The sequence below is a fragment of the Lepisosteus oculatus genome, chromosome 5 (assembly GCF_040954835.1).
Source record: "Lepisosteus oculatus isolate fLepOcu1 chromosome 5, fLepOcu1.hap2, whole genome shotgun sequence".
NCBI lineage: Eukaryota > Metazoa > Chordata > Actinopteri > Semionotiformes > Lepisosteidae > Lepisosteus > Lepisosteus oculatus.
Window position 1 is genome coordinate 13,125,991 of NC_090700.1, and position 12,002 is coordinate 13,137,992.

Sequence of the window (12,002 nt, forward strand, 5' to 3'; positions counted from 1 at the left end):
AAGCTTAATATAATAATAGATTTTTAGGAGACACCATGGAAGAGCTATTTTTTTTATTTTCAGCTTAAAACATAGACCACCATGTAACAACATGTTGTTGTAACAAACAAATAAGTTCTGGACCCCGAGATGAAGTTGAACAAGTGAGTTTTATTGCATTCATGGAATAATATATTCGGAATTGTTCTGAGAATTTTTGTAAAGCTCCTGTTTATATAACAAACTTCAGCCGTTTCTGACCCAATTGTTACCATGGTAATGGAGGGAGGTCACCTGTGTTCGGACATTCTCCAGACCTTGAACACTTTGAATGGCTGGTCTCATTTTCCCATAGTTAGTCTCTAGCTGGACTTGGAATCTCTTATCAGTTAACCCTCTTCCCTGCCATAACTCAAAAGTGCTGAACCATGGAATGTTTTGTACCAGAAGAACTCTTTGTACAGAAAGAAATCAGTTAACCATTTCTTCAATGTGAAGCAGATTTGTGGGTTGTACAGTACAATGATATGGAAGATTTCACTTGTATTTTAAGTTAAATAATTTTGTCATAATTTTATTGTTACTTATTAACTAACAATAAAAATGCTTTCATGCACTGCAATCTTTTACTTTGTAAATTATTTTAAATACAGGCTGAATAGTAAAGGATAAATAAAAACATTTTTCTTTTCTTTTATTCATTTGGTGGTTTTCATTACATGAAGGAATCTAGCCCAGGCAATATGAAATTTTTGAAAATGTTACACAGTATTCAACAGATTTGTCCTATGAAAATTCACTGGATGAAAAAGAAATGCCTCTTTAATCCTAAAACATTTTAAAATATTTTTGAAAATATAATTGCAACAGAATCACAATAGACTATAATCCCTTGAAAGAGCTGTAGAGGGTATAGTGTGCCATAAAGCTTGATGAGTCAATGTTTGGGTAGCTCAGAAGAGAATGTCTGTTCCTACTCACTCTCCCCACTGCAGAGCAGCAGTAGCTGCTGTGAGGTGACATGCAATGAAACCATTAGTGATTCTCAATTTAGAGAGTAAAGAATTACAAATGCAAATAATTGTTTAAAATGTTCTAATCATCTTTATACACGTTATCTCTAGGTGCTGTGGTTTCCTCCCAGCTTCCAAAGGCATATTGGACAGGTTAATTAGTATCTTTAATTTGTCCCCGTGTGCTTGAATGTGTGTGTGTAACCTGTGAAGCACTAATTTACTGTACAGGGTGTTGTTCCAGTGTACCCTGTATGTTTGTGTGGTGGGTTCCAGTTTGCCAGGACCCACACCAGGAGAAAGAACAGTACTGTATCTGACCTGGAGTGAGCACCTTACAACCACTCAGTTATATGGGGCAAAATTATTATTAAATGCAAATGCTGTCTGTATGGTATAATGAGAAAATGAACCAGGGATCTCACAAAATCCCTAAATATTTAAGCAGGTATTTATCAAAATATTGAGGGAAATATTAGGGAAATCATGGTTTTGGAAAGACTGATAAAAAGAGGCCTTATGAAATCTTTAATTCCTGATCAAGCAGGGAAGGTGAGAAACACACATAAAACATTATATGCTACAGCACTTCGTCTCCATTGGTGTTAAAGGAGTTGGTATTGGTTCAGTTCATGCTTGTGGCATTGTCAGTCCTAACTTTGGATTCAGAGCTTTACAAGCATCACATAATACAGCATCATGAGTGAATTAAAAATGTTTGATCTTGGCCTAAATGTAAACCATGGCTTGCTTTGTGAAAGTTTGTTTGACACAGGGACTGCTGTACCCATCTGCCCACCCCTCCAACATTTACTGATTGCCAAGTGGCAGGCTGCAGAAGATATACTGTAATCAACAACAGGGCATGGAGAAACCCGCGAACAGCCCGTGATTCTTCAGTGCATTGCTCCGGGTTCTTTGTGGACTACTGGGACTTTAATCAGGCGACTAGGAAGGATTCTAGACAGACCTACCCAATTCCTAGAATTGATGAGGTCAGACCACATTGGGGGATCCCCCTGGTTCAGTTCTTTGGACCTCCGCAGTGCACTTGCTGTTAGCCAGTGGAGCTGACTCTGGAGGACTAGCCAAAGACTGGGTTCTCCCAGGGGAGGGGGCTGCCAGTTCTGGGTCATACTCGTTGGTCTCGACAAAGCCCTAGCAAGCCTGTGGCTGGTGTTCAGGTGTAGCCGGGAGGCTGAAGCTGACTCCAAAGAAGTTTAGCCTCCTGCAGACTGAGACTCTATTTCTGGAACATACAGATGCAGCCATTCAAAGTGCGCGGTACAGACACGTACCGGAGGTAATTGGCTGCGGCGTCGCGCATCATGACGCAAGATGACGCGGGGTACCGTGGTACATGATTGGTTGACCGACAGGGGCACTCGTGGTCCGTTGGTCTGTCGTAGAAAGACTTACAGTAAATGTCTTTACTGTGCCCGTTGTAGATATTGAGTTTTTACCACTGAAGGGAAATCTTAGTAGCTGAGCATAAAAAGAATAGGAGCATACTGTAACGCATGTGAAGGCCATAAATGATATTAATTTTGGAACATAAACATAAAGTATATGGCTGGTCTTGGTACTTTAAAGAAAAAATACACACCAGTATTCCATTTCTCCCTAAACATTTTAAGCATCGAAGTCTTTAACTAAAGAGATACCGGAGTCAACAAGCATACTTTTAGAACTTGATTAAAAGGGAATATAATATGGAATCGCGTATCTAAAGAAATTAATAACGATATAATTATATTCATGTACCACAACACAAGAATAGTACATGCTGTACATTGTCTGTCGATAATGTTTCTGTAGTGCTTTTTCAGCACTCTCCACGTGACCTTGCCAGTGGTGCTGTGGGTTAGGTTCCTGATTCCCATATCGCACGGGCTGTGATTGAATCCCACTGGAACTACAACTTTTTTTTTTTAACAAACATTTCATTGAAAAAATGAAACATTTCCCTTGGTCAGAGATTAAATAAAACCTCACTTGCACCAAACAAATTTATATTTCTAAATATCACAACATGATCGAATTTAAGTCATTTTAATAACAATGAATAGTCACCTATGCGTTACAAAATAAACATTTATATTGATTTGAATCGCGTTTTGATTTAAATCATAAAAATGTGTTTAAATATATGTGTTTAAAGGCGATATATAAAAGCGCTGATTCTTATGGAATGTGTTCAGCTGGGGATTCAAAAAAATTATTTTTTTAAGGAAAATCTGATCATGTTTCTCTATAACAATGATAAAAAACTTTATTTTACATATCACCTTTAAAAGTGGCATCTCAAAACAATACAGTAGATGTAAACCACAGATTACAAAGTAAATACCCAGACAAACGCAAACGCGTTTTTAATAAAATGCTTTCATTCATTCAACAGAGATAGAGCGTAAAACCTGGGTGTAACAGCTGTTCCTTTTTCTGATCACTCGCTCTCTGGATAAACGTCTCGCCTGTCCTGTTTTTTGTTTTCAATTCAATTCAATTCAACTTTATTGTCATTAAACTTACACAGGTGCATAGTATAATGAAAAGTGTTTCTCATTAGTCACTCAGGTGCAGTATATAAATAGGACAGAAGATAAGACAATAGACAGTGACACAATAGCAATAATAGTAACATGTAATAACATAACATAAATAACATGTAATCAAGTAATCAAAACTGCAAAATTCCGCAAACAGAGAAAATTTAACAGGACAAAAACAGTGCAAGGTAATTCTTGGAACAGTGCAAAAAATAGTGTGGTTAAAAGTAGTATGGTTAATTAATAAATATTAAATATTATTATGCATGTTACAATTTTGCTGGGCTATCGAGGGGACAGAACAATTTTGGCTTACATGTGTGTGTGGTGGTGTAGAGGTACAGTGGTTGTGGGTACAGGAGGATGTTAGGAGAGATCATAATAAGTAGGAAGGGAGTGGGGGCATCACCAACTTGACAGCTCTGGGGAAGAAGCTATTTTGAAGTATAGTTGTGTGCGACTGGAGTGACGGGAACCTTCTGCCAGATGGTAGGGGAACAAACAAGTTATGACCGGGGTGAGTGGGGTCAGACATAATTTTGGTGGCTTTTTTCAGACTCCTGGTGTTGTATATTTCCTGGATGGATGGTAAGACACTGCCGATGATGTGTTGGGCAGTTTTGACCACCCGCTGTAGTGCCTTATGGTCGGATGCGGTGCAGTTGCCGTACCAGACTGTGATGCAGCTGGTCAGTATGCTCTCCACCGTACATCTGTAGAAGTTGGTGAGGATCAGTGGGTGTACAGATGCAGCCATTCAAAATGCGCGGTAAAAACCCGCGGTACGGTAACCTACCCACAAGCCACCGCGGGGCACCGGAGCATACCGCAGGGCAAGTGATTGGCTGGCCAAAATGACCGACAGGGGCACTCGTGGTGCATTGGTTGGTAGTGCAAAGATTGAATCATTTAATGTCTTTACTGTGCACATTTTAATCCGCTTAGTTTTGAATATTTATATGGATTTTACCACTAAAGGGAAATTTTAGTAGCTGAGCATAAAAAGAAGAGGAGCATAACGCATCTGAAGGTCATAAACGATATTAATTTAAAACATTACTGTATGTATGTAAACTGTACTGTGTATGGCTGGTCTTGGTAGTTTAAAGAAAAAATACACACCAGTCTTCCATTTCTCCCTAAACATTTTAAGCATGAAAGTTTTATGAAACGGTACCCAAATATGCGATTGCTGTATAGAATGAATTTTAATTAAAAAAAAATATTTAACACGAACATTAAGCTGTTTACATCTTCCGCCTGAGAACAGTCACCCGTTGCTACCCAACGCAGAATGGTGATTGGCTGACACCATCTGACACCCCTCTGATTGGAGAAAAAAGACGTGCTGGCGTGCTATACCAGGAAGAGGATTCTTTCCATTCAAAACGTGTATTTTAAAAGTTTAAGAAGTAAAAACCTTACAGCGTACACAGATTTCTAAACTGATCAGGATCGTTATCTTTGTCTTATGCATAATAATGTTCACCGCTCTGTCCAGCAAATTAATAATAAACTTTATTTTATATAGCGTTTTAAACGAATAAGTAATTAGATTGCTCATAAACCTAATCACTTGCTTTTTCTTTTTATTTAGGCTCAGATTACAACTATAGATCGAATTATTAATAACCATAATAACAACCAACCAACAAAAACAACCATATAAACATAATGGTGGTGCTGGACCTTCCAGTTTTATTTATTTATTTTTTAATCGCGTAACATAAACATATTACCGTATGCAAACTGTACTGTATACAATATGTACATGTATATTTAATGTCTTAACTGTGCCCGTTTAAGTATTGAATATTCATATCTAATTTTACCACTGAAGGGAAATCTTAACATAAACATACAGTATATGGCTGGTCTCGGTACTTTAAAGAAAAAAATACACACCGGTATTCCATTTCTCCCTAAACATTGTAAGCTTCGAAGTCTTTAACTAACGTGATACCGGAGTCAACAAGCATACTTTTAGAATTTGATTAAAAGGGAATATAATATGGAATCGCGTATCTCAAGAAATTAATAACGATATAATTATATTCATGTTGCAAAAGAACTGCAACGGACATAAAAACTCCCTTGCATGGTTTCATTACGACCAGAATCGGTCTTGAGATATTTTTAACTTGATTTACAGTATTTGAGAGGTATGTCTTAACACCGATACTACAGTGCTTAAGTACTGCTCACGTATATGTTTCTAGGTTTATATTATGCATTTCATACGGTCAAATTACTTTTGAGCAATAAGAAGCGAGAAACGGTATGCGTTTTACTTTCGTTTTGTGCTGGGACCCGTGGATTGATTAGAGATATCAAGTACATACAAGTCATTTTTTAAATGTTGTAGTTCGTCTTGAAAAAATGTTACGAGTACATCATCTATCAACAATTACACAGGTTCTGTTTCCATATTGCGGATTTTGGTTACGTAATATTATTTTCTAGATTTCACGTTGTGAATATGATGGGATGTCTGATGGGATGTTTCTAAAAATCCATCCTCTGTAAAACGTCTTCTCCAGTTGTCCTGCATATGTATTCGCTAATGAAGCTGTGTGTTCTGAGCCTAGATCTCTACATTTCTGTATGAACCAGCTTAGAGGGCTAAAGACAGCTTGTGTTTAAATTGAGTGTAAGGCAATTTATGCTTCTAAAGTCATGGTCAGCATTTATCTTTGTACTGTGTTGTAAACTTGTTCTGTGCCAAGTCACATTATTTTATAGCGTTTTTAAAGCGTTATCAAATACGGTGTTACTGTAGTTTACTGAGTCCCATGTCACATGGTCTGTGATTGAAACCTGTAAAACCGGTTTAATTCGTCACAGCCAGCACTCTTCAGGTGTGAGAGTCTTCTGCTCAGAATGAAACGCTAAAATGTTTGTGTATATTCTAATGGTAGTGGGGGCGGGGTGTGTGGGAATAAGTTTGGTTGAAACATTTTCTCTGAAAGCATTTTCTTCTTGTAACCGATCTTGTTACAGCATGTTACAGTTTACTATTATTAACCATATTAATTTTAAGTGCTTAATGTAAAATCTTGTAAAAATATATTTTCATTGTTCAAATATACATTAAGTCTGACTATCATATAATAAGTTAAATACAAAACTAAAGAAAAAATAGGGTTAAATATAATTCAAAATATTTTGCTAACAATGTTAACTGTTTATGAATAATAAAATGTATTAACTAAGGAGTAGGATGGCACAGTTGTTAGTATGTTTTTTGTTTTTTTTAACCCAATCTCCGGGAAACCATTAGTACGATGGTGAATCGGAGATTCTCAACCCTTGCTGCGTACGACTGGAAAAGAATTCGTGATCGGATCAACGAAATGCTTCGTAGGAGGAGGCAGTCTTTTCCTCTTGTCTAACAGTCTGTCCACAAACAAAACATTCCTGTTAGACAAGAGGAATTGAAAAAAAAACAATGTTGTCAATGAAAACCGGTGTGTGTGTCTCTCCCTGCTGGATGTCCCTCTCACAAACTGCTGAATGAATAAAATAATTTTATTGAAAACGAGTTTGCGATTGTCTGGTCTTTAAATTCTGTAGATACGCGATTCCATATTATATTCCCTTTTAATCAAATTCTAAAAGTATGCTTGTTGACTCCGGTATCGCGTTAGTTAAAGACTTCGATGCTTAAAATGTTTAGGGAGAAATGGAATACTGGTGTGTATGTTTTCTTTAAAGTACCGAGACCAGCCATATACTGTATGTTTAAGTTCCAAAATTAATATCGTTTATGGGCTTCACACGCGTTGCAGTATGCTCAGGCACTAAGTAAAAGGAGATGCTTCGTATTGCTTGACTAATTTTAAAAACTAAGTTATAAATATAAAAATTGCAGGCGCTGCTCTGGTGCGTCGGCTCCTACACAGTGCCTGTCTGCCGTAAGCGTTACAATATACATACAGTACCCAACACTGCTTGTACCCATCTGTCATGTAAATAAAACACCTTGAATTGAATTGAATTGAGGGGAGAAGGGGGGGATACTAAAGCCAATACTGGCTCAATGGGCTTTGACGTGCTAATGCGTTAACGGTCCGGGTGTGGCAGGCTTCCAATGTCAACTCGACTCGATTAGAAGACAATGAACGTATTTTAGCCCTAAATGAATTAATAGCAAACATGGTTTACATAAAATACATTTTTCCAAGAAAGTTTATAATAATACGATCTATAGTTGAAATCTGAGCCTACTTTAAAAATAAAGGAAAAGCATTTTCAAAGAGCAATCACGCTGTGTTTATGAAGAAAAAGTGATTAGGTTTATGAGCAATCTAATTACCTATTCGCTTAAAATGCTATATAAAATAAAGTTTATTTAGAGATGAATGATCAGTGTCGCAGTTTAAATAATGTGAGTCAGGAAACTAACACAGCGCCACCGGATTTAATAACGCAATAAAAACGCTATAAAATAATGTGACACAGTACAGCACAGTACAACAATACTGACCATGACTTTAGAAGCATAAATTACCTTACACTCAATTTAAACACAAGCTGTCTTTCTGTATGAACCTCTAAGCTGGTTCATACAGAAAATGTAGAAATGCATTAGCCTGATCATGATTAAAAAACACATAATTAAACACGCGTTTGCGATTTAAATCAGAACACGATTTAAATCAATATAAATGTTATTAAATTCTTTAGATACGCGATTCCATATTATATTCCCTTTTAATCAAATTCTAAAAGTATGCTTGTTGACTCCGGTATCACGTTAGTTAAAGACTTCGAAGCTTACAATGTTTAGGGAGAAATGGAATACCGGTGTGTATTTTTCCTTGTGATATTTTAAGCTCTAGTTGAATGATAGGTGTCGCATTTTAAATCATTTTCGTAGCTAGAAATTATGAAACGCCCTGTTAAAAGCAAGGAAGTTTTTATGCCCCGTTGAAGTAAAACAAAATGCCTGACAAAGTATGGCTTGGACAGATTCCAAGTGCTTGTACAAATGTGCTAAAGAAATTATACTTTGAGTATACAGCTTGTCCAAAGTCATCCATTATTAATACTATTAGTAATATCTTCAGTAAAGGCTTTGATGCATAAATATTTCTGATAAAGGTAGGTTGTGTACTTCTGTCCAACTGAGCAATCTTGCTTTCATAATATATACCAACATTTTAATGACTGATGATTAACATGCTGTAATACACAGTTCAAAATTAAAGGCTCAAATGCTGTACATGAGAGGTTAAGCTCCCCCTGGCGGTTTTACAAGGCGACGCCGGATAGTTAGTCACGTGACACACGTGAAATGCGTGATACCGCGTGATACTGTGACACGCCCACCGGGGTATGCCGCGAAATACCTCACCCATTTTGAATGGCTGCATCTGTAGGTGTATTTTCTTCAGCCTTCTCAGGAAGTACAGCTGCTGTTGTGCCTTCTTGATGAGACTGGAGGTGTTCAGTGTCCATGTAAGGTCCTTAGAGATGTGAACGCCTAGGAATTTGAAGTTATTCACCATCTCCACCGCAGACCCTTCTATGTAGATGGGGGAGTGAACTTTTCCTTGTCTTCTGAAGTCAACAATCAGCTCTTTGGGTTTGCTGATATTGAGACATAGGTTGTTGGTTCGGCACCAGTCTGCGAGTTGTTTTATCTCCTCCCTGTAGGCAGTCTCATCGTTGTCAGTGATCAGGCCCATGACTGTGGTATCGTCAGCATACTTGGTGATGGTGTTTGTGCTGAACTTAGCAGTACAGTCGTGGGTGAACATTTCCTAATTTGCCGATTATGCCTGCTGCGATCCACTCCTACCCTCACACCTAAAGAATACTATTTGCGCATCCTTAAGGTGATATCACATAAAGGTGATATGTAAAATAATGTTTTTTTTATTATTGTTATAGAGAAACATGATCAGATTTTCCCTGGTTCAGAAAAAAAAGATCTAAAGTGCTACACCTAACTTTCTTAATTCGATGTATTTAAAGCAGTGAACAACTGTAGGTGTGACATAACATTCAGAAATACAATCGAGAATAGTTTTGTGGTGTTTGTTTAGATGAAACGTTCCTAAAACGTATAATGTAACAAAATTAAAGACGATTAAAATCTGTAATCTTTCCACTTGTACTATATGTCATCGGAAAGTTTCTGCTTTGTGTAAGGATGGTATCAAAAAGTAATTTTAAGTGGTGAGAAAGCTGTGCTCAATGTATTTAAGGGACTTAAAAGTAAAAGGAGATGCTTCATATTGCTTGCTAAGTTATAAATGCAGACGCTCCCTCGGTGCAGCGTCGGGTGTAAATATCAAAATATACATTCGTCCCGGGCAGAGGCCGAAGAGCGCCCGGCTGGGGTGCGTGGGGAAGAGCAGGACAGGAGTGAAAGTGGTCAGGGCGGGGTTTAGGAAGGCGTACAGTCTGGGCAGATATAGATTACACTTTTCTAAAACGTATTTGAAAAATGAAAACGATTACAATCTAATCCTTCCACGTTTGATCCCAAAATCCCAAGAAAAATAAATCTAAATGGGTAGAAAGCTATGCTGAAAGTTTATTTAGATACTTAGAAGACAAAGATACTGTATCAATTTATGTTGCATTAGTCTGATTATGATTAAAAAAACACATATAATTAAACACGCGTTTGCGATTTAAATCAAAACACGATTTAAATCAATATAAATGTTTATATTGTAACGCATACTGTCCAGCCTCCATTTCTCTATAAAAAATGACTCTATTACACACACACAATAGAAGCAGGAAGCAGAAGCAGGGACCGTTGTCAGAAGGGAAGAAGGTGACTATTCATTGTTATCAAAAATGACTTAGAATCGATCATGTTGAGATATTTTGAAATATAAAAGTCGATTGATTGTCCATAATATTGCTATTCTATTTTTTCGAAGAAATGTTTGTTAAGAGAAAAGTCCAGCACCAGCTGGATTTGAACACACAACCCGTGAGTCGGTAATCAGGCATGTAGACCAGTGGGCTACAAGTGAAATCACATGAAGAAAGAGACGAAACAGCCCTACACAGTCCTGTTGCAGTACACGAATATAATCATATCGTTATTAAATTCTTTAGATACGCGATACAATATTATATTAGCAGAAAAGCTTAAAACTACCACTTTTTCACACGCTATTTCACATGTTAGTTAAATACTTCGATGCTTAAAATGTTTAGGGAGAAATGGAATACTGGTGTGTATTTTTCCTTTAAAGTACCGATTCCTGGAATCTGACTGGCTGACACCCTTCTGAAGTGGTTCCATAATATCTGGTATACGGAAAAGAAAGCGTTGATAAAAAAGCCTGTATTCTCATGTATCTCATACAAGTATCTTTTAATACAGTCTTTGCTGTGCTCTTGAGGATCCTTGTGATATTTTGAGCTTAAGTTGAATGATAAGTGTCGCATTTTAAATCATTTTTCGTAGTTAGAAATTATGAAACGCCCTGTTAAAAGCAAGGGAGTTTTTATGCCCGTTGAAGTAAAAGAAAATGCCTGACAAAGTAGGGCTTGGACAGATTTAGATGTGCTAAAGAAATTATACTTTGAGTATACAGCTTGTCCAAAGTCATTCATTATTAATACTATTAGTACTATCTTCGGTAAAGGCTTTGATGCATAAATATTTCTGATAAAAGTAGGTTGTGTACTTTTGTCCAACTGAGCAATCTTGTTTTCATAAAATATACCAACTTTTTAATGACTGATGATTAACATGCTGTAATACACAGTTCAAATTTAAAAGCTCAAATGCTGTACATGAGAGGTTAAACTCCCCCTGGCGGTTTTACAAGGTGATGCCGGATACTTTCCAGCATGACTTCAAATGACGCGATTAACCGCGTGATACTGCGTGATAATGTGTGATACCGTGACACGCCCACCGGGGTATGCCGCGAAATACCCCACCCATTTTGAATGGCTGCAAATTCAAAATTTTCAGCCAATTTTCACAAGATCAGAGGGCTCACTGTCAAGACTTACACTACAGGCCTTTTGAGCAGTGTTACTGCTCAAATGTAGAAACCCTCAATATGTAAATTAATGGTAATATTGTAAATTAGTTGATCATTGCTCAGGCGAGTTTAGGTGATTTTTGGCTTCCAGTAAAAAAAAATCTTTGGATACTTGTTAAAGAATTAAGGTCAGTGTAATCGTGATGTGTAATTGTAATCAATATTGTAACATTCTGCACTCTTGTTTACATTTGTTATGACTCCAAGTGTCTAGGGGTAAAGGTGTGTAACATTTAGGATGGTTTTGGATGCAGGTGGGTTTCTGGTGAGGGACTTAGGAAGCATGACAACAAGTATTGGTGCAAAGGGATTTATTTTCAAGTGAATAAAGTAACTTGTACTTGTAACTTGTAATTAGGACACAATAACACACAAGAAAGGGAACTAGAGTGGTGCCAAAGAAAAGAAAAAAACAAACAAAATGAAGCTGGCTA